This window comes from Pristiophorus japonicus, unplaced genomic scaffold (assembly GCF_044704955.1).
Source record: "Pristiophorus japonicus isolate sPriJap1 unplaced genomic scaffold, sPriJap1.hap1 HAP1_SCAFFOLD_691, whole genome shotgun sequence".
Lineage (NCBI taxonomy): Eukaryota > Metazoa > Chordata > Chondrichthyes > Pristiophoridae > Pristiophorus > Pristiophorus japonicus.
In genome coordinates this window covers 26,447-54,160 of record NW_027254604.1, presented here as the reverse complement: position 1 = coordinate 54,160, position 27,714 = coordinate 26,447, and the positions used below count along the sequence as shown (strand labels likewise).

At 49.1% G+C, this 27,714-nt stretch overlaps 1 long non-coding RNA gene across 1 annotated transcript; it reads left to right on the top strand.

The window, feature by feature from the left end:
• Positions 1 to 3,474: 3,474 nt before the first annotated feature.
• Positions 3,475 to 23,157, top strand: LOC139256199 (uncharacterized). The gene is made up of 3 exons (XR_011592154.1): positions 3,475 to 4,482; positions 10,233 to 10,398; positions 22,210 to 23,157. It is a non-coding gene; the product is annotated as an uncharacterized lncRNA (long non-coding RNA).
• Positions 23,158 to 27,714: the final 4,557 nt, after the last annotated feature.

Below are 27,714 nucleotides of genomic sequence, written 5' to 3'. Positions count from 1 at the left end.
GATAAACTCTTAAACCGAGCGCCCGTCTACCCCCTCAGGTGGATGTAAAAGATCTCATGGCACTATTTTGAAAAGCAGGGGAAGTTATCCACAATGCCCTGGCCAATATTTATCTCTCAACCAACATCAACAAATACATATTATTTGGTCGCTGTTTGTGGGAGCTTGCCGTGTGCAGATTGACGGCCATGTTTCCCACATTACAACCACAAGTACACTTCAAAAGTAGTTCCAGATCACAACAACTCGCTGTGTTTAAAAAAAAGTTTCATTTCACCCCACTTCTTTATTGAATTGGTGTCAACACTGAGCCACATGAGGAGATATTAAGACAGGTGACCAAAAGCTGCGAAAAGTGGTAGGTTTTAAGGAGCGCTTTAAAGGAGAGGGGTAGAGAGGCAGAGAGGCTTAGGGAGAGAATCCAGAGCTCAGGGTACAGGCAGCTGAAGGCACGGCTGCGTTTTGTTAATTTAAAAATTATACGTTATATCGTGCCCATTCCAAATAACAGACTTGGCAGGTACGTAATTAGGTGCATTTCCTTCCAATAGATTAAACATTCGATCTGTCCCCTCTGCAGCACATCCTGTACCCACTAGCCAGGACTGTGGCTCACTCACTAGGCAGCAGACCCTGTCATTGCAAACACAATTTCAATGAGTTTCCCCTCTGTAACGATCCACAACAAAATTAAACACGTTTTATATATAGTACAGACTGGAGCAAACACATAACCCTCCTCTCCTCTTCAATCTCCCCTCCCCTCATCCCAGCCCTCACCTCCCAACGCCTCCCTCATCCCAGCCCTCACCTCCCATCCCCCCCTTACCCCAGCTCTCACCTCCCATCCCCCCCTTACCCAAGCCCTCACCTCCCATCCCCCCCTTACCCCAGCCCTCACCTCCCATCCACCACTCATCCACCCCTTACCCCAGCCCCCACCTCCCATCCACCCCTGACCCCAGCCCCCACCTCCCATCCACCCCTTACCCCAGCCCTCACCCACCATCCCCCCCTTACCCCAGCCCTCATCCACCATCCCTCCCTTACCCCAGCCCTCACTCCAACCCTCATCCCCCATCCTAACCCTCCCATTCCCCCCAGTCCTCACACCCACCCCCCCTTACCCCAGCCCTCACTCCAACCCTCGTCCCCCCATCCTAACCCTCCAATTTCCCCCTCCTCCTCATCCCCCATTCCTCACCACCATCCCCCAGCCCTCGCCCCCCATCCCCCCTTACCCCAACCCTCACCTTCATCCCCCTTACCCCGGCCCTCACCCCCCATAGAAACATAGAAAATAGGTGCAGGAGTAGGCCATTCGGCCCTTCGAGCCTGCACCGCCATTCAATGAGTTCATGGCTGAACATGCAACTTCAGTACCCCATTCCTGCTTGCTCGCCATACCCCTTGATCCCCCCAGTAGTAAGGACTACATCTAACTCCTTTTTGAATATATTTAGTGAATTTGCCTCAACTACTTTCTGTGGTAGAGAATTCCACAGGTTCACCACTCTCTGGGTGAAGAAGTTTCTCCTCATCTCGGTCCTAAATGGCTTACCCCTTATCCTTAGACTGTGACCCCTGGACTTCCCCAACATTGGAAACATTCTTCCTGCATCTAACCTCTCTAAACCAGTCAGAATTTTAAACGTTTCTATGAGATCCCCTCTCATTCTTCTGAACTCCAGTAATACAAGCCCAGTTGATACAGTCTTTCTTGATATGTCAGTCCCGCCATCCCGGGAATCAGTCTGGTGAACCTTCGCTGCACTCCCTCAATAGCAAGAATGTCCTTCCTCAGATTAGGAGACCAAAACTGTTCACAATACTCCAGGTGTGGTCTCACCAAGGCCCTGTACAACTGTAGCAACACCTCCCTGCCCCTGTACTCAAATCCCCTTGCTATGAAGGCCAACATGCCATTTACTTTCTTAACCACCTGCTTTATCTGCATGCCAACCTTCAATGACTGATGTACCATGACACCCAGGTCTCATTGCACCTCCCCTTTTACTAATCTGTCACCATTCAGATAATAGTCTGTCTCTGTTTTTACCACCAAAGTGGATAACCTCACATTTATCCACATTATACTTTATCTGCCATACATTTGCCCACTCACCTAACCTATCCAAGTCATTCTGCAACCTCATAGCATCCTCCTCACAGCTCACACTGCCACCCAACTCAGTGTCATCTGCAAATTTGGAGAGACTACATTTAATCCCCTCATCTAAATCATTAATGTACAATGTAAACAGCTGGGGCCCCAGCACAGAACCTTGTGGTACCCCACTAGTCACTGCCTGCCATTCTGAAAAGTACCCATTTACTCCTACTCTTTGCTTCCTGTCTGCCAACCAGTTGTCAATCCATATCAGCACACTACCCCCAATCCCATGTACTTTAACTTTGCACATTAATCTCTTGTGTGGGACCTTGTCGAAAGCCTTCTGAAAGACCAAATACATCACATCAACTGGTTCTCCCTTGTCCACTCTACTGGAAACATCCTCAAAAAATTCCAGATTTGTCAAGCATGATTTCCCTTTCATAAATCCATGCTGACTTGGACATATGTCACCTCTTTCCAAATGCGCTGCTATGACATCCTTAATAATTGATTCCATCATTTTACCCACTACTGAGGTCAGGCTAACCGGTCTATAATTCCCTGTTTTCTCTCTCCCTCCTTTTTTAAAAAGTGAGGTTACATTGGCTACCCTCCACTCCATAGGAACTGATCCAGAGTCTATGGAATGTTGGAAATTGACTGTCAATGCATCCGCTATTTCCACCTCCTTAAGTACTCTGGGATGCAGTACATCAGGCCCTGAGGATTTATCGGCCTTCAATCCCATCAATTTTCCCAACACAATTTCCCGACTAATAAGGAATTCCCTCAGTTCCTCCTTCTTACTCGACCTTCTGACCCCTTTTATATCCGGAAGGTTGTTTATGTCCTCCTTAGTGAATACCGAACCAAAGTACTTGTTCAATTGGTCTGCCATTTCTTTGTTCCCAGTTATGACTTCCCCTGATTCTGACTGCAGGATACCTACGTTTGTCTTTACTAACCTTTTTCTCTTCACATATCTATATCCCCCCCACCCCCCGGAGCATAAAACCAGGCGACCGCTCCCACCGGCTCCAGCGCAGCGTCACTGGCGCCCGGCTCAAACACACTGCTCGACCTCCGAGTCCCACTGAGGCCCGGGCCCGCCCCGGAAACCCGCCTCCCTCACTCTGAGTGACAGGCACTCGGGCCAATCACCTTCCCCCGGGAGAGCCCAGCCCCGACAACCCACCTCCCTCACTCTAAGTGACAGGCGCTCTGGCCAATCCCCTTCTCCAGGACTGCCCCGCTCCGGAAACCCGCCTCCCACACTCTGAGTGACAGGCGCTCCTACCAATCCGCATCCCCGGAGAGCCCCGCACGGGGCCGCCCCTGAGGCGCTGAAGTGGGTTGAGCGAGGCTCGCGCTCGGAGCTTGGTGGTTGGGTTTAAATGTTGAATGTTTAACGGGCGGTGACCTTTGCCCCTGGGTCCCACTCCAGGACATTGTGACGTATTTACTGAGGCTCCCAGAGCTCGGGCCTTACACTAAACCTCCATCAGATAAAGGTCCTCCAGCAGCCTGTTCCCGCTGGGCCGGGCCGCGCAGCACTGCCCCCCAGTCAGCAAGGTCCACGGCGTGGGCCCTGGACACCGGCCGGGGACCATTTCCCAAAACACGGGAGCCTCTTATCAACAAGGGCCGGCATTGACCACCAGATCCAACACCGCCCCCAGTGCGCCAGTGCAGCCTTCGGCCGCCTGAGGAAAAGAGTGTTCAAAGACCAGGCCCTCAAACCTACCACCAGGCTCATGGTCTAAGGGCTGTAGTAATACCCGCCCTCCTGTATGGCTCAGAGACATGGACCATATACAGTAGACACCTCAAGTCGCTGGAGAATTACCACCAATGATGTCTCCGCAAGATCCTACAAATCCCCTGGGAGGACAGATGCACCAACGTTAGCGTCCTCGACCAGGCCAACATCCCCAGCATCAAAGAACTGACCACACTCGATCAGCTCCGCTGGGCAGGCCACATTGTCCGCATGCCCCAGACATGAGACTCCTAAAGCAAGCGCTCTACTCGGAACTCCGTCACGGCAAACAAGCCGAAGGAGGGCAGAGGAAACATTACAAGGACACCCTTGAAGCCTCCCTGATAAAGTGCAACATCTCCACCGACACCTGGGAGACCCTGGCCGAAGACCACTCGAGGTGGAGAAAGTGCATCCGGGAGGGCGTTGAGCTCTTCGAATCTCAACGCCGCGAGTGTGAAGAGGTCAGGCGCAAGCAGCGGAAGGAACATGTGGTAAATCAGTGCCACCCACCCCTTCCTCCGACGAATATCTGTCACACCTGTGACAGGGTCTGTGGCTCTCGTATTGGACTGTTCAACCACTAAAGAACTCATATTTTAGGAGGGTAAGTAAGTCTCCCTTGATTCCGAGGGACTGCCTATGAAAAAAAAGAGGGATTGGCGGGACAATAACAACAACTTGTCTTTATATTGCGCCTTTATCACAGTAAAAGGTCCACAGGCACTTCACAGGAGGGTCACAGATTGTTTTGTCTATTCCGGGGTGGATCTGCGATTGTCACCGAATCGGCCTCCCACAATATCTACAGAATCCCGGGAATACCCGCAATCTCCCCAACAATGGTCTTTATCATCATCGGCGGTCCCTGGAACCAGGATGACTTGCTTCCACATGGGTTTGCAGTTGTTTCAATGAAGGAGCCGATATTCCAGTCCTGAACTCCAATTGAAGGGTGGAAGATGCCTGTGCCTGGTTTGTTTTAATTTGTGATTGACAGAGCTCGGCCTTTATCCAGCGGCAAGGGTTAACCAGGACAGCAGGAGACCTGCTCTGCTGCAAGGATCTAGTGCGCACACAGTGTGGGCAGGCCCGTGCTGCCCCTGGGCCCTCGGCTCTTCTGGGCCCCGTACCCTCATTCACCGCACCCCCGCCACGATTTCTCACCGTTCCTCCACCACGATCTCTCACCGCTCATCCGCCCCGACCTTCCCGCTTCTCCGCTGTACCTGCACCCCGCCGATGTTCCTGCCCACGCACCAAACTGCGACCTGGGTTTTGATGATGTCATCCAGTCGCCCACCTTGAAGCTGTCGCACACTTGTAACAGTTCACTCTGGAAGCTGCAGTGGTATGCTCTTTTATCCTCCTGACCCATGGTGGCTTTTTTTTTTTCAAAAATATACTTTATTCATATAAAATTTTCACAATACATTGGAAAATAGTTCAATACCTTGCGGTCAGCAATTCCATACAATTCATTTAGATGCTGACAGCAATTCCATTCGATGCACTACCGTGCATTTCATTTCAGGGTACAGTTTAGTACAATCCGTAAATCACGTTACATGTAGTACTGTGCAAATAAGGGTATTACATGGAGCAGATAATAACAGGTTTACATTACATTCCAGGATACATTTCAATACCGATCACGAATCATGTTACATGTAGCACTATGCAGACGAAAGCAGTACACGGAACGGATGAGAATATGTCCTCTCGCAGGTCGGGATGACCCACAATGTTCCAGGACCCTCGCTGCTCTTTTATCCTCCCGACCTGCGGTGGTGTCCTCTCGCAGGTCAGGGTGGCCCACGATGAATGAATGCCCCGGTAATAGGTTGCCCTGATGGCGACGCTCAGATGTAATTATTTCTGTGGTGCCAACTTTAATATTCTCCTGAAAGTCCCACTACAATCCAGTTCCAGTTCCATTGAGGGTGTAAAAGAAAAAATAGTCACCCGTGGCTAACTAAAGAAGTAAAGGACGGTATCCAATTAAAAACAAGGGCATACAACGTGGCCAAAACAAGTGGGAGGACAGAAGATTGGGAAGCTTTTATAAACTAGCAAAGAATGTCTAAAAAATCATGAAGAAAGGGAAGATAGACTATGAAAGTAAACTAGCACAAAATATAAAAACGGATAGCAAGAGTTTCTATAGGTATATAAAAAGGAAAAGATGGCTAAAGTAAATGTTGGTCTCTCAGAGGATGAGAACGGGAATTAATAATGGGGATCATGGAGATGGCAGAAACTCTAAACAAATATTTTGTATTAGTTTTTATGGTAGAGGACACAAACAATATTCCAACAGTGGACAGTCGAGGGAATATAGGGGGGGAGGAACTGATCACAATCACTAAGAAGTAAGATAATGGGACTAAAGGCGGGTAAATCCCCTGGACCTGATGGCTTGCATCCTATGGTCTTAAGAGAAGTAACAGCAGGGATAGTAGATGCATTGGTTATAATTTCACAAAATTCCCTGGATTCTGGGAGGTCCCAGCCGATTGGAAAATGGTAAATGTAATGCCCCTATTTAAAAAGGAGACAGACAAAAAGCAGGAAACTAGACCAGTTAGCCTAACATCTGTGGTTGGGAGTCCATTATTAAAAAAGCAGTAGCAGGATATTTGGAAAAGTATAATTCGGTCAGGCAGAGTCAGCATGGATTTATGAAGGGGAAGTCATGTTTGACAAATTTGCTGGAATTCTTTGAGGATGTAACGAACATGGTGGAAAAAAGGGAACCAGTGGATGTGGTGTATTTGGACTTCCAGAAGGCATTTGACAAGGTGCCATATAAAAGATTACTGCGCAAGATAAAAGTTCACGGGGTTGAGGGTAATAGATTAGCATGGATAAAGGATTGGCTAACTAACAGAAAACAGAGTTGGGATAAATGGGTGTCGCTGGGACCCCAACTATTTACAATCTATATTAACAACTTGGAAGAAAGGACCGAGTGTAACATAGCCAAGTTTGCTGATGATGCAAAGATGGGATAAAAAGCAATGTGTGGTGAGGAGGACACAAAATACCTGCAAAACGACATAGATAGGCTAAGTGAGTGGGCAAAAATTTGGCAGATGGAGTATAATGTTGGAAAGTGTGAGGTCATGCACTTTGGCAAAAAAAATCAAAGAGCAAGTTAAAATTTTAATGGAGGAAAATTGCAAAGTGCTGCAGTACAGCAGGACCTGGGGTTATTTGTGCATGAAGCACAAAAGTTTAATATTCAGGTACAGCAAGTGATCAGGAAGGCCAATGGTATCATGGTCTTTATTGCAAAGGGGATGGAGTATAAAAGCAGGGAAGTCTTGCTACAGTTTTACAGGGTATTGGTGAGACCACACCTGGAATACTGCCTTGATTTCCGTATTTACAAAAGGATATACTTGCTTTGGAGGCAGTTTGGAGAAGGTTCACTAGGTTGATTCCGGAGATGAGGTTGTTGACTTTCGAGGAAAGGTTGAGTAGAATGGGCCTATACTCATTGGAATTCAGAAGAATGAGAGGTGATCTTATCGAAACGTATATGATTATGAGGGGGCTTGACAAGGTGGATGCAGAGAGGATGTTTCCACTGATAGGGGAGACTAGAACTTGGGGGCATAATCTTAGAATAAGGGGGCGCCCAAGTAAAACTGAGATGAGGAGAAATTTCTTCTCTCAGGGTTGTAAATCTGTGGAATTCGCTGCCTCAGAGAATTGTGGAAGCTGGGACATTGAATAAATTTAAGACAGCGGTAGACAGTTTCTTAACCGATAAGGGATTAAAGGGTTACGGGGAGCGGGCAGGAAAGTGGACCTGAGTCTATAATCAGATCAGCCATGATTGTATTAAATGGTGGAGCAGGCTCCAGGGGCCGTATGGCCTACTCATGCTCCTATTTCTTATGTTCTTATGTAAAAGGACGATGATAATCAGCTCTTGATGAATCATCTGACTCTGGCAGATATGGATGTGATCTTTAGGTTTGAGCTTCCCGTGTGCTAATCTTCTTCTTCTAATACCCTGTAAAAGGAGTTTACAAAAGTCATCACTGTAAGTACAGGATAGAACTTCAGAACATTCTCTCCTTCTTGTTCCTGTCCTGTGGGCCATGCAGCGCTGATACACCTGGGTAATCTGGGCCTGTCACTGATGATAAATCCCACAGCTCCCGTCCCACTGGACACACACGTGACAACCAATGGGCCCATGGTTTTCCTGCTGCCAGGCTCGGAACTCGGCCATCCTGTGAGGTTTGTGCCCTGCCCTGGTGCCATGCTCAATACGCGGCCATCCTGTGGGGTTTGTGTCCTCCCCTTGTGCCAGGCTCAATATACGGCCATCCTGTGGGGTCGGTGCCCTTCCCTGGTGCCAGGCTCAGTACACGGCCATCCTGTGGGGTGGGTGCCCTCCCCTGGTGCCAGGCTCGGTATACACCATCCTGTAGGGTGGGTGCCCTCCCCTGGTGCCAGACTCGGTACACGGCTATCCTGTGGGGTGGGTGCCCTCCACTGGTGCCAGGCTTGGTATACACCATCCTGTGGGGTGGGTGCCCTCCCCTGGTGCCAGACTCGGTACACGGTCATTCTGCGGGGTGGGTGCCCTCCCCTGGTGCCAGACTCGGTGCACGGCCAATCTGTGGGGTCTGTGTCCTCCCCGCCAGGCTACATGACGTCACACAGACTGCGTTGCCAGGTTACTGATGTCACACAGCTCACGTTGCTGGGGTTCTGATGTCACACACCCCTTCTTGCTGGGTTGATGACGTCACGCAGCTTGCGCTGCCGGATTGGTGATGTCACTGGCGCTGAGTGAGCGGCACCGCCTCCGACTGTGGGAGTGGGCGGGGGAAAAGGAAGATACTGGGCTGCGATTGGTGGACGGCCTGTCAATCAAGTCAATCAGCCAATTGCAGGGGCGGACAACGCCTCCCTGAGCGCGCCGTGAGGCGGCACTGCGCATGTCCAGGGAGCCCGGAGGCCGGCCGTTGGTGAAGTTAAACAAGATAGCGGAAAGTGAGCGGAGCTGAGTGTCCCGGGGGGAGAGGGGGCCGAGGGAGAGTGTCCCGGGGGGAGAGGGAGTCGAGGGAGAGTGTCCCGGGGGGTGAGGGAGAGTGTCCCGGGTTGTAGAGGGGGCCGAAGGAGAGTGTCCTGGGGGGAGAGGGGGCCCAGGGAAAGTGTCTCGGGGGGGAGCGGGGGCCGAGGGAGAGTGTCCCGGGGGGGAGAGAGGGCCGAGGGTGAGTGTCCCGGGGGGGAGAGGGGGCCGAGGGAGAGTGTCCCGGGGTAGAGAGGGGGCTGAGGGCGAGTGTCCTTGGAGACAGAGGGAGGGGGAGGCATGTGACACGGAATGGGGGGGGGAGAGAGACACTGGGTGGGAGAGAGAGAGAGATGGGGGAAGAGAGACAACGGAGGGTACGGGAGAGAGAGCGAGAGAACGGGGGCGGGTGGGTGGCAGATGTGAAGAGAGACATGGGGGGGGCGGGGGTAAGAGATATGGACACGCTCACACAGGCACACCCCCAGAATGACAGGGGAGGGAGGAGACTGACGTTTGCGGGGAGTGGGGAGGTCCGACAGGCGAGGGGGACAGAGTTGTGAGGGGGAGGGGGGAAGCGTTCCTGGGAAAGCTGAGGGACTTCGATAACCGTCCCCCTATCCCTCTCTTCTCCCTCTCCTCTCCCTCACCCCCATTCTTTTTCCCCTCCCCTGCTCCTACCCACCTCCTTGTCCCTACGCCCCCCGTCCCCGGGGGCCCAGTGAGATCAGACAATGTGTAACCCGGGGGGCCCAGTGAGATCAGACATTGTGTAACCCGGGGGCCCAGTGAGATCAGACAGTGTGTAACCCGGGGGCCCAGTGAGATCAGACAGTGTGTAACCCGGGGGCCCAGTGAGATCAGACAGTGTGTAACCCCGGGGCCCAGTGAGATCAGACAGTGTGTAACCCGGGGGCCCAGTGAGATCAGACAGTGTGTAACCCGGAGGCCCGGTGAGATCAGACAGTGTGTAACCCGGGGGCCCAGTGAGATCAGACAGTGTGTAACCCGGGGGCCCAGTGAGATCAGACAGTGTGTAACCCGGGGGCCCGGTGAGATCAGACAGTGTGTAACCCGGGGGCCTGGTGAGATCAGACAGTGTGTAACCTGGGAGCCCAGTGAGATCAGTTAGTGTGTAACTTGGGGAGAATTCTGGTGATTTTCTCTAAGTCCAGACGGGTCGGACAGGGATCTGAGGAAAAGGATAAAATCAAACAGAAATACTGAACAGATATGTTTCTGAAACATTGGAAAAACAATTTACACTACATTCCACTTCACAACATTAATATTCTTCTAATTTTCTGCCCTGCCATAATTAGATCTCCCGGTGAATGGCGGAGTGATTGAGAAAGTTCCACAGCTGGAAGGAAACAGGGATTGTGGACTGAGAAACAACAGCAGGTGAACCAGCGCACGATTGTGAGAGCACCAACCAGTGAACCCCTTCCAATTGAAAGTGCTTCAATAGATCGACTGGGGAGAAAGGTAAGAGAAAGTGCCATTTACTCAGATACACACCGGTCCTGTAGACAGTACACACAGGTTACAAGGTAAGGCAGGAAATGAGACTTGGAGAGTCTGACCACCGAGCACAATTATCCAGCATGAGGCCGTGAAGTGAGATCACTTTCTGTCTCTAAACACAGTCTCAGTGAATCTTGTGTGTGTTTTAGAGTAAAGGGCTTTGATCTAAGTGGTGACTCCAGTTTGAGGCAGAGCCCAGCAGATGGACCGGTCTCTGTACATTAGGTGCGGCTACACTCACACCGACACCATCAGATCTCAATGTTCAAATATTTCCCATCTGGTGAGAAAGCCAATGGAAAGATTGAAGCGGAAGCACAGAGACAGTTCACTGATCACGATGCACAGACCCATCTGAAAGGCCAGCACGGCCTATCGTCCATAGAATCATTTATTCGTTCATGAACATTTAGAATTATAGGAACATATATTGATAACTACTAATATCGAAGCATTTCTGATTAATTGATCACTAGAGATATGTAGCATTCTAATATACTGAAACACAGATATGGAGAGTTGCAGTTTATTGATTGGCGTCGTACTTGTTCCCGAGATGAGCTTTTGAACCCATATTCCCTCAATCACCGAGTACACTTACTTCCACCTCCATAATATCGCCGGTCTCTACTTCTTCCTCAGCTCATCTGTTCAAACTCTCATCCATGCCTCTGTTACCGCTACATTGGATTATTCCAATGCTCTTCTGATCGGCCTCACACTCTCCGCAAACTTAAGCTCATCAAAAACACTCCTGCTCGTAATCCTTACTCAAGAACACAAGAAATAGCAGCAGGCGTAGGCCATACAACCCCTCCCGTCTACTCCACAATTCAGTAAGATCTCTATTCGATAGAGAATTTCAAAGATTCACAACTTTAGTGAAGAAATATCTCCTCATCTCAGTCTTAAATGGGCGATCTCTTCTAATACTAGGATCCCTACTTCGAGACTATCCAGACCTTGAATATTCGACGAAGAATTTTAAGTTTCAATGATATCACCTTCCATTCTAATAAACTCCAGAGAATATAGGCCTATTCTAATCAATCTGTCCTCAGCCCTCGCATCCCAACTTGTACCAATTTCCGTTCATCCATCACCCCTGAGCTCGCTGAACTACATTGGCTCCTGCTCCATCAATGCCTCAATTTCAAAATTCTTATCATTGTTTTGAAATCAGTCCAGGATCTTGCCCCTCCCTATTGCTGTAATCTCCTCCAGCCCTACAACCCTCAGAGATCTTTGCATTCCTTCAATTCTGGCCTCTTGAGCAGCCCCAATTTTCATCCCTCCAATATTGGTGGCCGTACCTTCAGCTGCCGAGGCTATAAGCTCTGGAATTTACTCCCTAAATCTCTCGATCTTTATAATATTCCTTAATACCTACTCTTTTGAACAAGCTTTTAGTCACCTGTGCTAATATTTCCTTATGTGACTGGGTGTCAAATTTTGTTTGATAAAGTTCCTGTGAAGTGCCTTGGGACATTTTACTATGTTTAAGGCACGTTATAAATACAATTTGTTGCTGATAACTGAAGATATTTTGAATTGTAATGACTCTGGGGTACAGTTTCCTCTGGCACTGACTCTCACTGGGGTACAGTTTCCTCTGGCACTGACTCTCACTGGGGTACAGTTTCCTCTGGCACTGACTTTCACTGGGATACAGTTACCTCTGGCACTGACTCTCACTGGGATACAGTTCCCTCTGGCACTGACTCTCTGGGGTACAGTTTCCACTGGCACTCTGGGGTACCGTTTCCTCTGACACTGTCTGACTGGGGTACAGTTTCTTCTGGGACTGATTCTCACTGGTGTACAGTTTGCTCTGGCACTGATTCTCACTGGGGTACAGTTTCCTCTAGCACTAGCTCTCACTGGGTTACAGGTTCCTCTGGCACTGACTCTCACTGGGGTACAGTTTCCTCTGGCACTAGCTCTCACTGGGGTACAGTTTCCTCTGACACTAGCTCTCACTGGGTTACAGCTTCCTCTGGCATTGGCTCTCACTGGGGTACAGTTTCCTTTGGCACTAGCTCTCACTGGGTTACAGTTTCCTCTGGCACTGTCTCAATGGGGCACAGTTTGATCTGGCACTGATTCTCACTGGGGTACAGTTTCCTTTGGCACTAGCTCTCACTGGGTTACAGTTTCCTCTGGCACTGTCTCAATGGGGCACAGTTTGATCTGGCACTGATTCTCACTGTGGTACAGTTTTCTCTGGCACTAGCTCTCACTGGGGTACAGTTTGCTCTGACACTGACTCTCACTGGGGTACAGTTTGCTCTGACACTGACTCTCACTGGGGTACAGTTTCCTCTTGCACTGATTCTCATGGGTAAAATTTCCTCTGGCACTAGCTCTCACTAGGGTACAGTTTCCTTTGGCACTGACTCTCACTAGGGTACAGTTTCCTTTGGCACTGACCCTCACTGGGGTACAGTTTCCTCTGGCATTGACTCTCACTGGGGTACAGTTTCCTCTGACACAGATTTACTGTGTATCTAATTCGTGCTGCCCCTGCCCCGGGAGTGCTTGATGGGACAGTTTAGAGGGAGCTTTAACCTGAAACTGATCAGGAGCTGCGGGTGGAAAGTTTTCAGTGCAGTGACAGATCGTACTGCTGCTGAATTTTAATTGATAAGCTGCCAGCAGCGCAGTTGGGAAGGACACTGAAGTTTGCCCTGCAGCAGTGTGGAGGGAACTTTACTCTGTATCAAATCATACTCTACCTAGTCTGTGGGAATTTAGTGTGAATTTGAAAGCAATTGCTAGGGTAGATAGAGAGAAATTGATTCTGCTGTGGTGGTTGTCTAGGACGAGGGGACATAATCATAAAATCAGAGCCAGGTCATTCAGGAGAGATGTTCGGAAACACTTCTTCACTCAATGGATGGTTGAAGTGTAGAACTTCCCACAATAAACAATCGATGCTCGCCCATTGAATAATTCTGGGCCAGTTGTGATTTCTGCCCAATGACCCGTTGCTTGTTCCCTTGGATTGGATCTTTATTTATTCCCTATGGGTTCATTTCAGTTTCACTACTGGACCCACCACTCAAAGCACTTTGTCTAATCTGCCCCTTGGAATGAGCAGACTCCTCCCTCATCTTCCACACTGCACCAGCTCTCCTCCTCTTTCTCCCTTGGTTGTGTTCCACACTCTGGGCCTTGGGGCTTTCCCTGGAGATTCTCAGTATGAACAGGGGAAGTGTGTTGAGACAGGATGTCCCAGCTCTCCACCTTTAAAGGGACAAGGAGAGGATCCGCTGGGCTGAATGGCCCTGCTTTATGACATCACTGCAGTGCCTAGCAACCAACCTCCCTGAGCCCTGCTCGTTATGGGCTGGCAGTGTCTGATGGGACAGTGTAGAGAGAGAAAGACTTGGATTTATTTGCCGCATTTCACGACCACCGGACCTCTCAAAGCACTTTACAGCCAATGAAGTACTTGGGATTGTCGTCACTGTTGTAATAAGGGAGATTTACTCTGTATCTAACCCCGTGCTCTACCTGCCCTGGAGTGTTTGATGGGATAATGTAGAGGGAGCTTTACTCTGTATCTAACCCCGTGCTGTACCTGCCCTCGGAGTGTTTGATGGGACAGTGTAGAGGGAGCTTTACTCTGCATCTAACCCCGTGCTGTACCTGCCCTGGGAGTGTTTGATGGGACAGTGTAGAGGGAGCTTTACTCTGTATCTAACCCATGCTGCACCTGCCCCGGGAGTGTTTGATGGGACAGTGTAGAGTGAGCTTTACGCTGTATCTAACCCCGTGCTGTTCCTGCCCTGGGAGTGTTTGATGGGATAATGTCGACTGAGATTTACTGTGTACAGAACCTGTGCTCACCTAGCAAGTTGAGAAGAGGATGCAAATAATCTACAAAGGGATATAGATAGGCTAAGTGAGTGGGCAAAACTTTGGCAGATGGAGTATAATGTGGGAAAATGTGAGCTTATCCACTTTGGTAGGAGAAATAAAAAAGCAAATTACTATTTAAATGGGGAGAGATTACAAAATGCCATGTACAGCGGGATCTGGGGGTCCTTGTACAGGACACACAAAAATTTAGCATGCAGTTACTGCAATTAGTTAGGAAGGCAAATGGAATGTTGGCCTTTATTGCAAGGGAGATGGAGTATAAAAGTAGGGAAATCCTGCTGCAACTGTATATAGCATTGGTAAGACCACACCTGGAGTACTGCGCACAGTTTTGGTCTCCTTATTTAAGGAAGGATACACTTGCACTGGAGGCAGTTCAGAGTAGGTTCATGAGGTTGATTGCTGAGATGAAAGTTTGAGCAGGTTGGGCCTATACTCCTTGGGGTTTAGAAGACTTGGAGGTGATCTTTTTGAAAGGTATAAGATTCTGAGGGGGCTTGATGGGTAGATGCAGGGAGGATGTTTCCCTCCATGGGGGAATTTAGAACTAGGGGGCGTAGTTTCAGAATAAGGGATCGCTCATTTAAAACCAAAATCAGTAGGCATTTCTTCTGAGGGTTCTGAATCTTTGGAATTTGCTACCTCAGAGCTGTGGCGGCTGGGTCATTGAATATATTTACGGTGGAGATCGACAGATTTTTCAATGATAAGGGAGTCAAGGATTATGGGGCGCAGGCGGGGAAGTGGAGTTGAGGCCTGGATCTGATCAGCCGTGATCTTATTGAATGGCGGAGCAGGTTCGAGGGACCAAATGATCTACTCCTGCTCCTATTTCTTATGTTCCATATGCTGCCCTGGGAGTGTTTGATGGGACAGTGTAGAGGGAGATTTGATCTGTATCTAACCCATGCTGTACCTGCCCTGGGAGTGTTTGATGGGACAATGTACAGGGAGCTTTATGCTGCATCCAACCCATGCTGTACCTGACCTTGGAGTCTCTGATAGGACAGTGTAGGTGGAGGTTTACTCTGTATCTAATCCATGCTGCACTTGTCCTGGGAGTGTTTCCTTAGACAGTGTACATAGGAACATACGGCCCCTGGAGCCTGCTCCGCCATTCAATAAGATCATGGCTGATCTGATCATGGACTCCGCTCCACTTCCAGGCTCGCCCCCCATAACCCCTTATCATTTAAAAAATTGTCTATTTCTGTCTTAAATTTACTCAATGTGCTAGCTTCCACAGCTCTCTGAGGCAGCTAATTCCACAGATTTACAACCCTCTGAGAAAATAAATTTCTCCTCATCTCTGTTTTAAATGGGCGGCCCCTTATTCTAAGATCATGACCTCTAGTTCTAGTCTCCCCCATCAGTGCAAACATTCTCTCTGCATCCACCTTGTCGAGTCCCATCATAATCTTATACGTTTCGATAAGATCGCCTCTCATTCTTCTGAATTCCAATGCGTAGAGGCCCAACCTACTCAACCTTTCCTCATAAGTAAGCCCCCTCATCCCCGGAATCCACCTAGTGAACTTCTCTGAACTGTCTCCAAAACAAGTATATCCTTTCGTAAATATGGAAACTAAAACTGCACACAGTATTCCAGGTGTGGCCTCACCAAAACCTTGAATAGCTGTAGCAAGACTTCCCTGCTTTTATACTCCATCCCCTTTGCAATAAAGGCCAAGATACCATTGGCCTTCCTGATCACTTGCTGTACCTGAATACTATCCTTTTGTGTTTCATGCACAAGTACCCCCAGGTCCCGCTGTACTGCGGCACTTAGCAATCTTTCTCCATTTAAATAATAACTTGCTCTTTGATTTTTTTTTTCTGCCAAAGTGCATGACCTCACACTTTCTAACATGATATCCATCTGCCAAATTTTTGCCCACTCACTTAGCCTGTCTATATCCTTCTGCAGATTTTTTGTGTCCTCCTCACACATTGCTTTTTCTCCCATCTTTGTATCGTCAGCAAACTTGGCTACGTTACACTCGATCCCTTCTTCCAAGTCATTGATAAAGATTGTAAATAGTTGGGGACCCAGCACTGATCCTTGCAGCATCCACTAGTTACTGGTTGCCAACCAGAGAATGAACCATTTATCTGGACACTCTGTTAGTTAGCCAATCCTCTATCCATGCTAATATATTACCCCCAATACTGTGAACTTTTATCTTGTGCAGTAACCTTTTATGTGGCACCTTGACAAATGCCTTCTTAAAGTCCAAATACCCCACATCCACTGGTTCCCCTTTATCCACCCTGTTCGTTACATCCTCAAAGAATTCCAGCAAATTTGTCAAAATGACTTCCCCTTCATAAATCCATGCTGATTCTACCTGGCTGAATTTTGCTTTTGCAAATGTCCTGCTACTGCTTCTTTAATAATGGACTCCAACATTTTCCCAACCACAGACGTTAGGCTAACTGGTCTATAGTTTCCTGATTTTTGTCTGCCTCCTTTTTTAAATAGGGGCGTTACATTTGCAGTTTTCCAATCTGCTGGGACCTCCCCAGAATCCAGGGCATTTTGGTAAATTACAACTAATGCATCCACTATCCCTGTTGATACTTCTCTTAAGACCCTAGGATGCAAGCCATCAGGTCCAGGGGATTTATCTGCCTTTCGTTCCATTAACCTCCTTAGTGATTGTGATTGTGTTAAGTTCCTCCCCCCCATATAGCCCTTGACTATCCACTGTTGGAATATTGTTAGTGTCCTCTAACGTAAAGACTGATACAAAATATTTGTTTAGAGTTTCTGCCGTCTCCATGTCCTCGTTACTAATTCCCCGGTCTCATCCTCTGAGACCAACATTTACTTTAGCCACTCTTGTTTCCTTTTTATATACCGATAGAAACTCTTGCTATTTGTTTTTATATTTCGTGCTAGTTTACTTTCATAGTCTATCTTCCCTCTCTTAATCATTGTTTTAGTCATTGTTTGCTGGCTTTTAAAAGCTTCCCAGTCTTCTGTCCTCCCAGTAGTTTTGGCCACTTTGTATGCCCTTGTTTTTAATTGGATACCATCCTTTATTTCTTTAGTTAGCAATGATGGCTATCTTTTCTCTCTCACCCTTTCCTCCTCACTGGAATATATTTTTCTTGAGAGCTGTGAAATATCTCCTTAAATGTACACCAGTGTTCATCAACCATCCTGCACTTTAATCTATTTTCCCAGTCCACTTTACCCAACTCTGCCCTCATACCTTCATAGTCTCCTTTATTTAAGCTTAGTACGCTGGTTAGTGATCCAACTTTCTCACCCTGCATCTGAATTTGAAATTCAATCATGCTGTGATCACTCATTCCGAGGGGATCCTTTACTAGGAGATTGTTTATTAATCCTGTCTCATTACACAGGACAAGATCTAAGATAGCCTTCCCCCTGGTTGGTTCCGTTACATATTTTTCAAGGAACCCGGCCCTTATGCGCTCTATGAACTCTTCTTCAAGGCTACCCTGACCAATTTGATTTGTCCAATCAATATGGAGGTTAAAATCACCCATGATTATTGCTGTTCCCTTTTTACAAGCCCCCCCTATTTCCTGGTTTACGCTCCAACCAACAGAGTTGCTACTGTTAGGAAGCTTATAGACTACACCCACCAGTGACTTTTCCCCTTATTCCTTATCTCCACCCAAACTGTTTCAACATTCTTATCATTTGAGCCAATATCGTTTTTCACTATTGCAGTGATTCCATCCTTTATCAATAGAGTTACCTCACCTCCTTTTCCTTTCTGTCTGTCCTTTCAGATTGTCAAGTACCGCTGAATATTTAATTCCCAGTCCTGGTCTCTTTGCAACCACGTCTCTGTAATGGCTATCAGATCATACCCATTTGTATCTATTTCTGCCGTCAGCTCATCTATTTTGTTACAAATGCTACGTGCATTGAGACAAAGAGCCTTTAAGTTTGTTTTTTTACCCTTATTTCCTGCTTGTTTCCTCTCTCCTTCAAATTCACTTTCTTTATTTTTGCTTTCTAATTCCAGCTTTACTCCCCTCCCTACTGAATCTATTGTCAGGTTCCCATCCCCCTGCCAAGCTAGTTTAAACCCTCCCCAACAACACGAGCAAACCCCCCCGCCCCATGAGGATATTGGTCCCAGCTCTGTTGAGGTGCAACCCGTCTGGTTTGTACAGGTCCCACCTCTCCCAGAAGCGGTCTCAGTGTATCAGGAATCTAAAGCCCTCCCGCACCATCTCTCCAGCCACACATTCATCTGCTCTATCCTCCTATTTCTCTACTCACTAGCTCGTGGCACCAGGAGTAATCCGGAGATTACTACCTTTTGAGGTCCTGCTTTTTAATCCCTCTCCTAGCTCCCTAAACTCTGCCTGCGGGAGAGGGGTGGGAGCAGAAACAGAGAGTATGGAATTGAACACAGCGAGAGTTAGCGCCTTAAGGGAAGGGGCAGATGGGAGGAAGGGGTACCAGTGAGTGTAGAACTGAACCCAGCCAGAGTCAGCACCTTCAGGGGAGGAGAGGGAGGGGAACCAGTGAGTGTGGAACTGAACCCAGCCAGAGTCAGCACCTTCACGGGAGAGGAACCAGTGAGTGTAGAACTGAACCCAGCCAGAGTCAGCACCTTCACGGGAGGGGAACCAGTGGGTGTCGAAGTGAACCCAGCCAGAGTCAGCACCTTCAGGGAGGAGAGGGAGGGGAACCAGTCAGTGTAGAACTGAACCCAGCCAGAGTCAGCACCTTCAGGGAGGAGAGGGAGGGGAACCAGTCAGTGTAGAACTGAACCCAGCCAGATTCAGCACCTTCAAGGGAGGAGAGGGAGGGGAACCAGTCAGTGTAGAACTGAACCCAGCCAGAGTCAGCACCTTCAGGGAGGAGAGGGAGGGGAACCAGTCAGTGTAGAACTGAACCCAGTCAGTGTCAGCTTCTTTTAGGAGAGGGAGGGAAACCAGTGAAAGCAGAACTGAAACCAGATAGAGTCAGCACCTTCAGGGGAGGAGAGGAGAGGAGAGGGGAGGCAGTTCATAGAAGATTCACGAGGTGGATTCCAGAGATGAGGGGGTTCTTATGAGGAAATGTTGAGGAGGTTGGCGGCAATATATTAGCATGGAAAGAGGATTGGCTAACTAACAGAAAACAGAGAGACGGGATAAATGGTTAATTCTCGGTTTGGCAATCAGTAACTAGTGGGTTGCCGCAGGGATCAGTGCTGGGACCCCAACTATTTACAATCTATATTAACGACTTGGAAGAAGGGACAGACTGTAACGTAGCCAAGTTTTCTGACGATACAAAGATGGGTGGAAAAGCAGTGTGAGAGAACACACGAAATCTGCACAAGGACAGACAGACTAACTGAGTGACCAAAAATTTGTCAGATGGAGTATAATGTTGGAAAGTGCGAGGTCACGCACTTTGGTAGAAAAAAATCAAAGAGCAAGTTATTATTTAAATGGAGAAAGATTGCAAAGTGCCGCATTACAGTGGGACCTGGGGGTACTTGTGCATGAAACACAAAAGAATGGTATGCAGGTTCAGCAAGTGATCAGGAAGGCCAATGGAATCTTGCCCTTTATTGCAAAGGGGATGGAGTATAAAAGCTGGGAAGTTTTGCTACAGCTATATAGTGGTATTGGTGAGGCCACGCCTGGAATACTGCGTGCAGTTTTGGTTTCCATCTTTACGAAAGGATATACTTGCTTTGGAGGCAGTTCAGAGAAGATTCACTAGGTTGATTCCGGGGATTATGACGTGACTTATGAGGTAAGGTTGAGTAGGTTGGGCCTCCACTTTTTGGAATTCAGAAGAATGAGATGTTATCTTATCGAAACCTAAAAGATTACGAGAGGGCTTGACAAGGTGGATGCAGAGAGGATGTTTCCACTGATGGGGGAGACTAGAACTAGAGGCCATGATCTTAGAATAAGGGGCCGCCCATTTAAAACAGAGATGAGGAGGAATTTCTTCTCTCAGGGTTGTGAATCTGTGGAATTTGCTGCCTCAGAGAGCTGTGGAAGCTGGGACATTGAATAAATTTAAGACAGAAATAGACAGTTTTTTAAACGATAAGGGGTTATGGGAAGCGGGCGAGAAAGTAGAGCTGAGTCCATGATGGGATCAGCCATGATCTTATTGAATGGCAGAGCAGGCTCGAGGGGCCGTACGGCCTACTCCTGTTCCTATTTCTTATGTTCTTCCCTGCCCGCTCCCTATAATCCCTTATCCCCTTATCGTTTAGAAACTGAGCCATTGTGAGGAGGGCCCAGTGACCCTGCTGGAAAATGCACGTGTGAGGCCTCAGGTGAGGACAGTGGAATAGCCTGTGACATTCACTGTCGAGGTTCATACATGGATATTGGGCACATGGGTCACATATTGGAGAGAAACTGATGTGTACAACTGAACCCATCCAGAGTCGGCACCTTCAGGGGAGGGAGAGGGAGGGGAACCAGTGAGTGTAGAACTGAACCCAGCCAGAGTCCACTCCCTTAGAAGAAGGAAGTGTACCAGTGAGTGTATTTCTTAGCCCAGCCAGAATTGGTGGTGAAAACTGGGAGCGGAGGAGAAACAGTCTAGAAATGTGTGATAGGTTTGGATTTCAACAAAGCAGGAGGGAAAATGTGTTGGACAGGGATTTGCAGCTTTGGAAGAACAAGAGAGGAAAGAATGTTCCATGTAAACTAGGGGCCAAGTTTCGACTGACCCATAGAACGGCGCACCTCCGAGAGTTCCGCCGACTTTCTAGAAGGAAAAGCGCGCCTAGTACTTGCCTCGGGATTCTCCACGATGATCAGGCCTGCTTTGGACTGGGCGCAGCGCAGCAGAAGCAGTAGGGGGCGGAGCTACAGCCCTGTGCCGAAGAGTGCCGGCTGCTGCGCACGCAGTAGCTCCTGGCCCTCCCAGCGCGTCGTGGCTCCGGGCGACCCTACCCCCGGCCGAGTGGCCCAGCCCAGGCCAAGTGGCCTGCCTGCCTCACCGTCCCTCGCCTCGCCGCTGCCCAACCTCGGGCCTCGCCTCACCGCACCTCACCTCGCCTCACAGTCCCTCGCCTCGCTGCTGCTCGACCTCGGGCCTCGCCTCGCCGCCACTGCTCTTGCCTCAAGACCTACTCGACGGCCCGCCCAAACACCACCTCTGCGATGGGGCCACCCGACCAGCTCTTCGCTGGGCCCCCCCTCCCACCTCCTCGGCGGTGGGCACGTCCGAATCCTTCACCGGCGACGGGCCCCGCCCGAACTCTTCCCCTTGAAAATGTCATCAGTCAGGCAGGCACGGCTGAGTGTGTGGCTGTGTGCTGCTGGAGGGCTCCCGGTCCTCCCGAACAGATAGGTGTTGCAGTAGGTGAGGTAGGAACTTTAAATTTTTTATTTATTGCTTTTTTAATTTATTTTTTAATTTTTATTATTTATTGATTGATTTATTGATCATGTATTATTGATGATGGTTCTTTAATTTTAAGTGAAGTGTTTAATGCTTTGTAAAATCCTCCAACTTCCCTCAAACTTTCCTTGCCCCCCTTCCCCCCCTCCAATTTCTTGCTACCTGCGCCTGATTTCTAAAGTGTCCACAAGGTTTTTCTGAGTGTACCAAAGTGGACACTTACTCAGGCCCAAATTAGTTTGGAGTAACTTTTCGATGTCTAAACTTGCTTAAATGGCCAAAACAGGCATAAGTGGCTGGTAACGCCCCTTTTGGGGAAAAAAACTGAACTAAAAAGAAACTGAACTAACTGACTGAAACTGGAGCAAACTAAATGTGGAGAATTGCAATTTCTAGGATACTCCAAAAAAAACTAGTTGCTCCAAGAAAATAGGAGCAACTCCTGTTGAAACTAGGCCCCTAGATGTGCCTATTCTGAATTTCTGTCTTGCACTGACAGTGATGAGTTTTATTATCTCCTTTTACAGCGTATTCGAAGGGGAGATTTTCAGACAGGAAACACAAACCAAACATCGCATCAAGATCTCACGGAGCAGGACTTGAATATCATCGGCCTTTGAAAGTGGAAGGAGAAATGTTTGTCTGTTCTGTCTGTGGGAAAAGATTTCAAATATCAGTGTGACTGGAAAAGCACCGAGACACACACCCGAGTGAGTGTTCCAGTGCACTGCCTGTGGAAAGAGTTACACAACCTAAAAAAAATCGCACCATTCACAGCGTGGAGAAACTGTAAATGTGTTGCGTGCGTGGGCGAGGCTTCAACTGATCATCCAACCATGGAGAGTCACAAGGATACCCCCACCATGGAGAAACTGTGGGAATGTGGTGACTGTAGGAAGGTATTCAGATCACCATCTGAGCTGGAAATTCATCGACGCAGTCACACTGGGGAGAGGCCGTTCACATGCCCCGTGTGTGGGAAGGGATTCACTCAGTCATCCAACCTGCTGACACACCAGCGAGTTCACACTGGGGAGAGGCCGTTCACCTGCTCTGAGTGGAGGAAGGGATTCACTACATCATCGCACCTGCTGACACCAGCGAGTTCACCCTCCTGACACACCAACGCGTTCACACCGGGGAGCAGCCATTCACCTGCTCTGATTGTGGGAAGGGATTCGTTCGGTCATCCCACCTGCTGAGACACCAGCGAGTTCACAAGTGCCTGCAGAGGTTGGAATCTGCTGTTATTGCTGCTGTTAATCACATCCCGACTGAACCATGTTCATTCTGACAGTTGGGGTTTGTTTCTGCTGATGTTAATAACCCTATAACTGGACTGGACTTTAATATTCTGGATATATTGCTGATTGTGTTCTTGGGGCTGCAGTGTCCATGTGTGTTATCTTTCCCCTTAATTCAGCGACTCACAACAGAAATTCAGTCTGCAATAAAATTATGATCTTTTACTTTAATTCTAAAATGATCTTTGGTACAAAATCTAAAATAGTGTGTGAAAGTTTCCACTGAATACAATCTCCAATTAGAAAGAGCTTGCTGACAATTCTTACTGACTTGCACATTACACACAGTGGCCCCTCCATTATCCACCAGAAAGAAGGAGAATGGGAATTGGTGGGGAATCAGTGTCTCCAAATGTTGCCCCTCCCCTCTGGTGTAGCAATCCCCTCGGCACGGAACTGGAGATAACTCCAGACCAAAACTGTACGCAGTACTCCAGGTGTGGTCTTACCAACGTCCTGTACAGTTGTAGCAGGACTTCCCTACTTTTATACTCCATCCCCCTTGCCAGCATTCTATTTGCCTTCCTGATTATTTGCTGTATCTGCATGCTAACTTTTTGAGTTCCATGTACAAGAACCCCCAGATCCCTCTGTACTACAACATTTTGTAATCGATCACCATTTAAATAATAATTTGCTGTTTTATTTTTTCTGCCAAAGGGGATAACCTGATATTTTACTGCATTATAGTCCATCTGCCAGATTTTTGCCCGCTCATTGAGCCTATCTATATCCCTTTGTAGATTCTTTGCGTCCTCCTCACAACTTGTTTTCCCACCCATCTTTGTATCATCAGCAAATTTGGCTACGTTACACTTGGTCCCTTCATCAAGTCATTAATATCAATTGTAAATAGTTGAGGCCCCAGCACTGATCCCTGCGGCATCCTAAAAATTACAGTTTGTCAACCTGAAAATGACCCATTTGTCCCGACTCTCTGTTTTCTGTTCGTTAGCCAATCCTCTATCCATGCTAATATATTACCCCCAACCCCGTGAGCTCTTAGCTTGTGCAGTAACCTTTTGTATTAGCAACCCCCCAGGGAGGATAATGGTACAGGCCCTGTTGAGGTGTGACCTTATCCGGCTTGTACAGTCCCCACCCCCTCAGGAATCTGGCTGTTCACACACTTCCCTCAGAATGTCCTGCAGCCTCTCAGTGACATCCTTGACCCTGGCACCAGGAAGACAACCTACCATCTTGGAGTTATGTCAGCGGCCGCAGAAAGGCCTGTCTGGCCCCTTTCAATATTGCCTTCCTGACCTTGCACCAAGCCCACACCCCCCCTCCCCCTCCCCTATACAGTTGAGCCACCCATGTTGCCTTGGACTTGGCTCTGGCTGTACTGCCTGAGGAACCACAGTATAGAGAGTGAGATGCACTCGAGGTCTCCTGCACTACCTGCCTGGTCCTCCATGTCTGTCTGACAGTTTCCCATTCCTTCTCTGCCTGCACACTCTTATGCTGCGAGTTGCCGATCCCTTGAAAGGTGCTATCCACGTAGCTCTCAGCCTCGCGGTTGCGGTGACGCACTCTGCTGCTCAAGCTCTGAAACCCGGAGCTCGAGCTCCTCCAGATGACGACACTTGTTGCGCACGTGGTTGACCAGGACACGAGAAGCGTGGTTGCTCCACAACAGGGTTTCATCTGTTTAAACAGAAACAACTAAACTGTGTTATTTCCTGAAATAATCCCTGCTGTCTGTCCTGAATCAATTAATGTCACTACCAAATGCTGCAATGTTTCCTCCACCTCACAGGGTTCCATCTGTTTAAAGCCACAACAGAAAGGTCCAGTAGCCTCCTGCAGTTTGAGAGAAACCAGCTTTAACAGTGGGGCAGAGTTTTAACCAATGAGGCAGATCCGTGCTCAGCCCTGCCCACTGGGGGGGGGGGGGGTTGTGCAAGCCCCACCCCTCACACACTCTGATTGGTTGGATGACCAACCACCTGCCCGGTCCTCCAGCCACGCTCCCGCTCTTCCTATTGGTTGGGAGCTGCCATCAATCAGCTGGGCAGTGTGAGCAGAGCATGCGCGGTGGGTGAGGCAGGGGATGAGAGATGAGCGGTGGGAGAGGTCTGGTTAATAAAGAACGCGCTTATTTGTACTGCAAAAATGGCCACCATGCGCCACCCTTTGTCTCTGATTGGTCTCCATGGAGGATAAGCCACACCCTGAAGTTTCACTGGAATGTGTAACTGAACAGCCCATCCCAAGGTCGCAGTGATTTTGCAAATTGTAACTTGATCCACTTTGACTTCCTGAAGCAAAACAGGACAGAGCTCCCCAGAAGTCAGCAAGGACCAGCCAAAGTGTCTTTCCCCAGTCCCAGTGCATTCCTCCCCCAGCCGAACTGCCTTACCCAGTCCCAGTCTATGCCCCTCCCCCCAGCCGAGTGTCTTACCCCAGTCCCAGTGCATGCCTCCCCCAGCTAAATTGCCTTACTCCAGTCCCAGTGCAACCCTCCCCCAGCTAAAGTGCCTTACCCCAGTCACAGTGCATGCCTCCCCCAGCCGAAGTGCCTTACTCCAGTCCCAGTGCAGGCCACCCCAGCCAAAGTGCCTTACGCCAGTCCCAGTATATGCCTCCCCCAACTGAAATGCCTTACCCTAGTCCCAATATATGCCTCCGCAAGCCAAAGTGCCTTGTCCCTGTCCATGCCTCCCCCAGCCAAAGTGCCTTACTCCAGTCCCAATGCATGCCTCCCCCAGCCACTGTGCCTTACCCCAGTCCCAGTACATCACTCTCCCAGCTGAAGTGCCTTACCCCAGTCCCAGTGCATGCCTCCCCCAGCCGAAGTGCCTTACCCCAGTCCAAGAGCATGCCTCCCCCAGCCCGAAGTGCCATACCCCAGTCACAGTGCATGCCTCCCCCAGCTGAAGTGCCGTACCCCAGTCCCAGTGCATGCCTCCCCCAGCCGAAGTGCCGTACCCTAATCCCAGTACATCCCTCCCCCAGCTGAAGTTCCTTATCCCAGTCCCAGTGCATGCCTCCCCCAGCTGAAGTGTCTTACCCCAATCCAACAACATGCCTCCCCCAGCCAAAGTGCCTCACCTCAGTCCCAGTGCATGCCTCCCCCAGCCAAAGTGCCTTACCCCAGTCCAAGAGCATGCCTCCCCAGTCCTGCTTCTCGGCACCACCTGCAAGGAATGATTCGGTCTTGGAGGCGAGGGTGGGGGGACTTGACATAAAGATTATAAGAAATACGAGCAGGAGCAGGCCATACGGCCCCTCAAGCCTGCTCCATCATTTAATACGATCATGGCTGATTCGATCAGCGATTCAGGTCCACTTCCCTGCCCCCTCCCCATAACCCCTTATCGGTTAAGAAACTGTCTATGTCTGTCTTAAATTTATTCAATGACCCAGCTTCCACAGCTCTCTGGGGGGGTTTGTCGCCTGTCAGTCCGAAAAGTGTAGAACAAATAGTTCCCTGGGTTAATAAACCCTGGGGGAGGCAGGCTTCACACAGCCTGAGTGCGGGCCGAGGCCCGAGAGATAACACTCCGCACCATCCGCTTCACACACCCGGGCTCGGCCCCAGGCCCTGAAGCACAGCACGCAGGCCCTGTGTTTGCCCCCCGGTTCCAGGCCCGCTCAGTGAGCGCCCAGGGGAGCGGGCTCAGCAGTCGCCATCTTGGTCAGGGTGGAGGGGGAAGTGGACGCAGCGGCCGCCTTCTTGGTCAGGGCGGGGGAGCGGGCTCAGCGGCCGCCATCTTGGTCAGGGCAGGTCTCGCGGTGCATGCATAGCCCTTTGTGCAAAGACAAAGGGTGGGCGGGGCTTCAGGGTGTCTGTCAGTTTGATTGGTCACATGTTTGTGCCCAGGTCAGTGGCCCCAGAAAGGGAACCTTCTTGTGCTGATAGTCGTCTGGTGACCTGGGCCTGGGTTCACCCTATTAGGCTGGCCCAGGCTCACCCTATTGGACCAGCACAGGCTCAGCCTATCGGGCCAGTAAAAAAGGCCCAATGACCAGCAGAGAAAATCAGCAGCTGATTGATTTTATCCTCACTCTGCGCACAGAGGATGCAGAACTGAACCCAACCATGTAAGCTGGAAATGATGAACATCATCGGCCTTTGAATGTGGAAGGAGCAATGTTTGTCTATTCTGTCTGTGGGAAAATATTTCAAATATCAGTGTGACTGGCAAAGCACCGAGACACACACACATCCGAGTGAGAGTGTTCCAGTGCACTGCCTGTGGAAAGAACTTTAATCAGTTACACAGCCTGATAAACATCGCACTATTCACAGCGGGGAAAAACTACATGTATTCTGTGTGTGGACGCAACTTCAACTGATCGTCCAACGTGGAGAAATACAAGGACGCCTGCACCATGGGGAAGCTGTGGGAATGTGGGGACTATGGGAAGGGATTCAGTTCCCAGTCTGATCTAGAAATTCATCGTCGCAGTCACATCAGAGAGAGGCCATTCACCTGCTCCATGTGTCAGCAGGGTTTCACTGAGTCATCCGATCTGCTGAAACTCCAGCGAGTTCACACTGGGAAGTGTGGGAAGGGATTAACTCAGTCATCTGAATTGCAAGTTCACAAGTGACTGCGGGGGTTGAGTTCTACTGTTATTACTGCTGGTAATCGCATCCTGACTGCATGATGTTCGTTCTGTCAGTTGGGATTTGTTTCTGCTGATCTTAATAACCCCTAAAACTGGGCTGGAGTTTAATATTTTGATCTTTGAAATAATACAATGTGTCAATATGTGTTA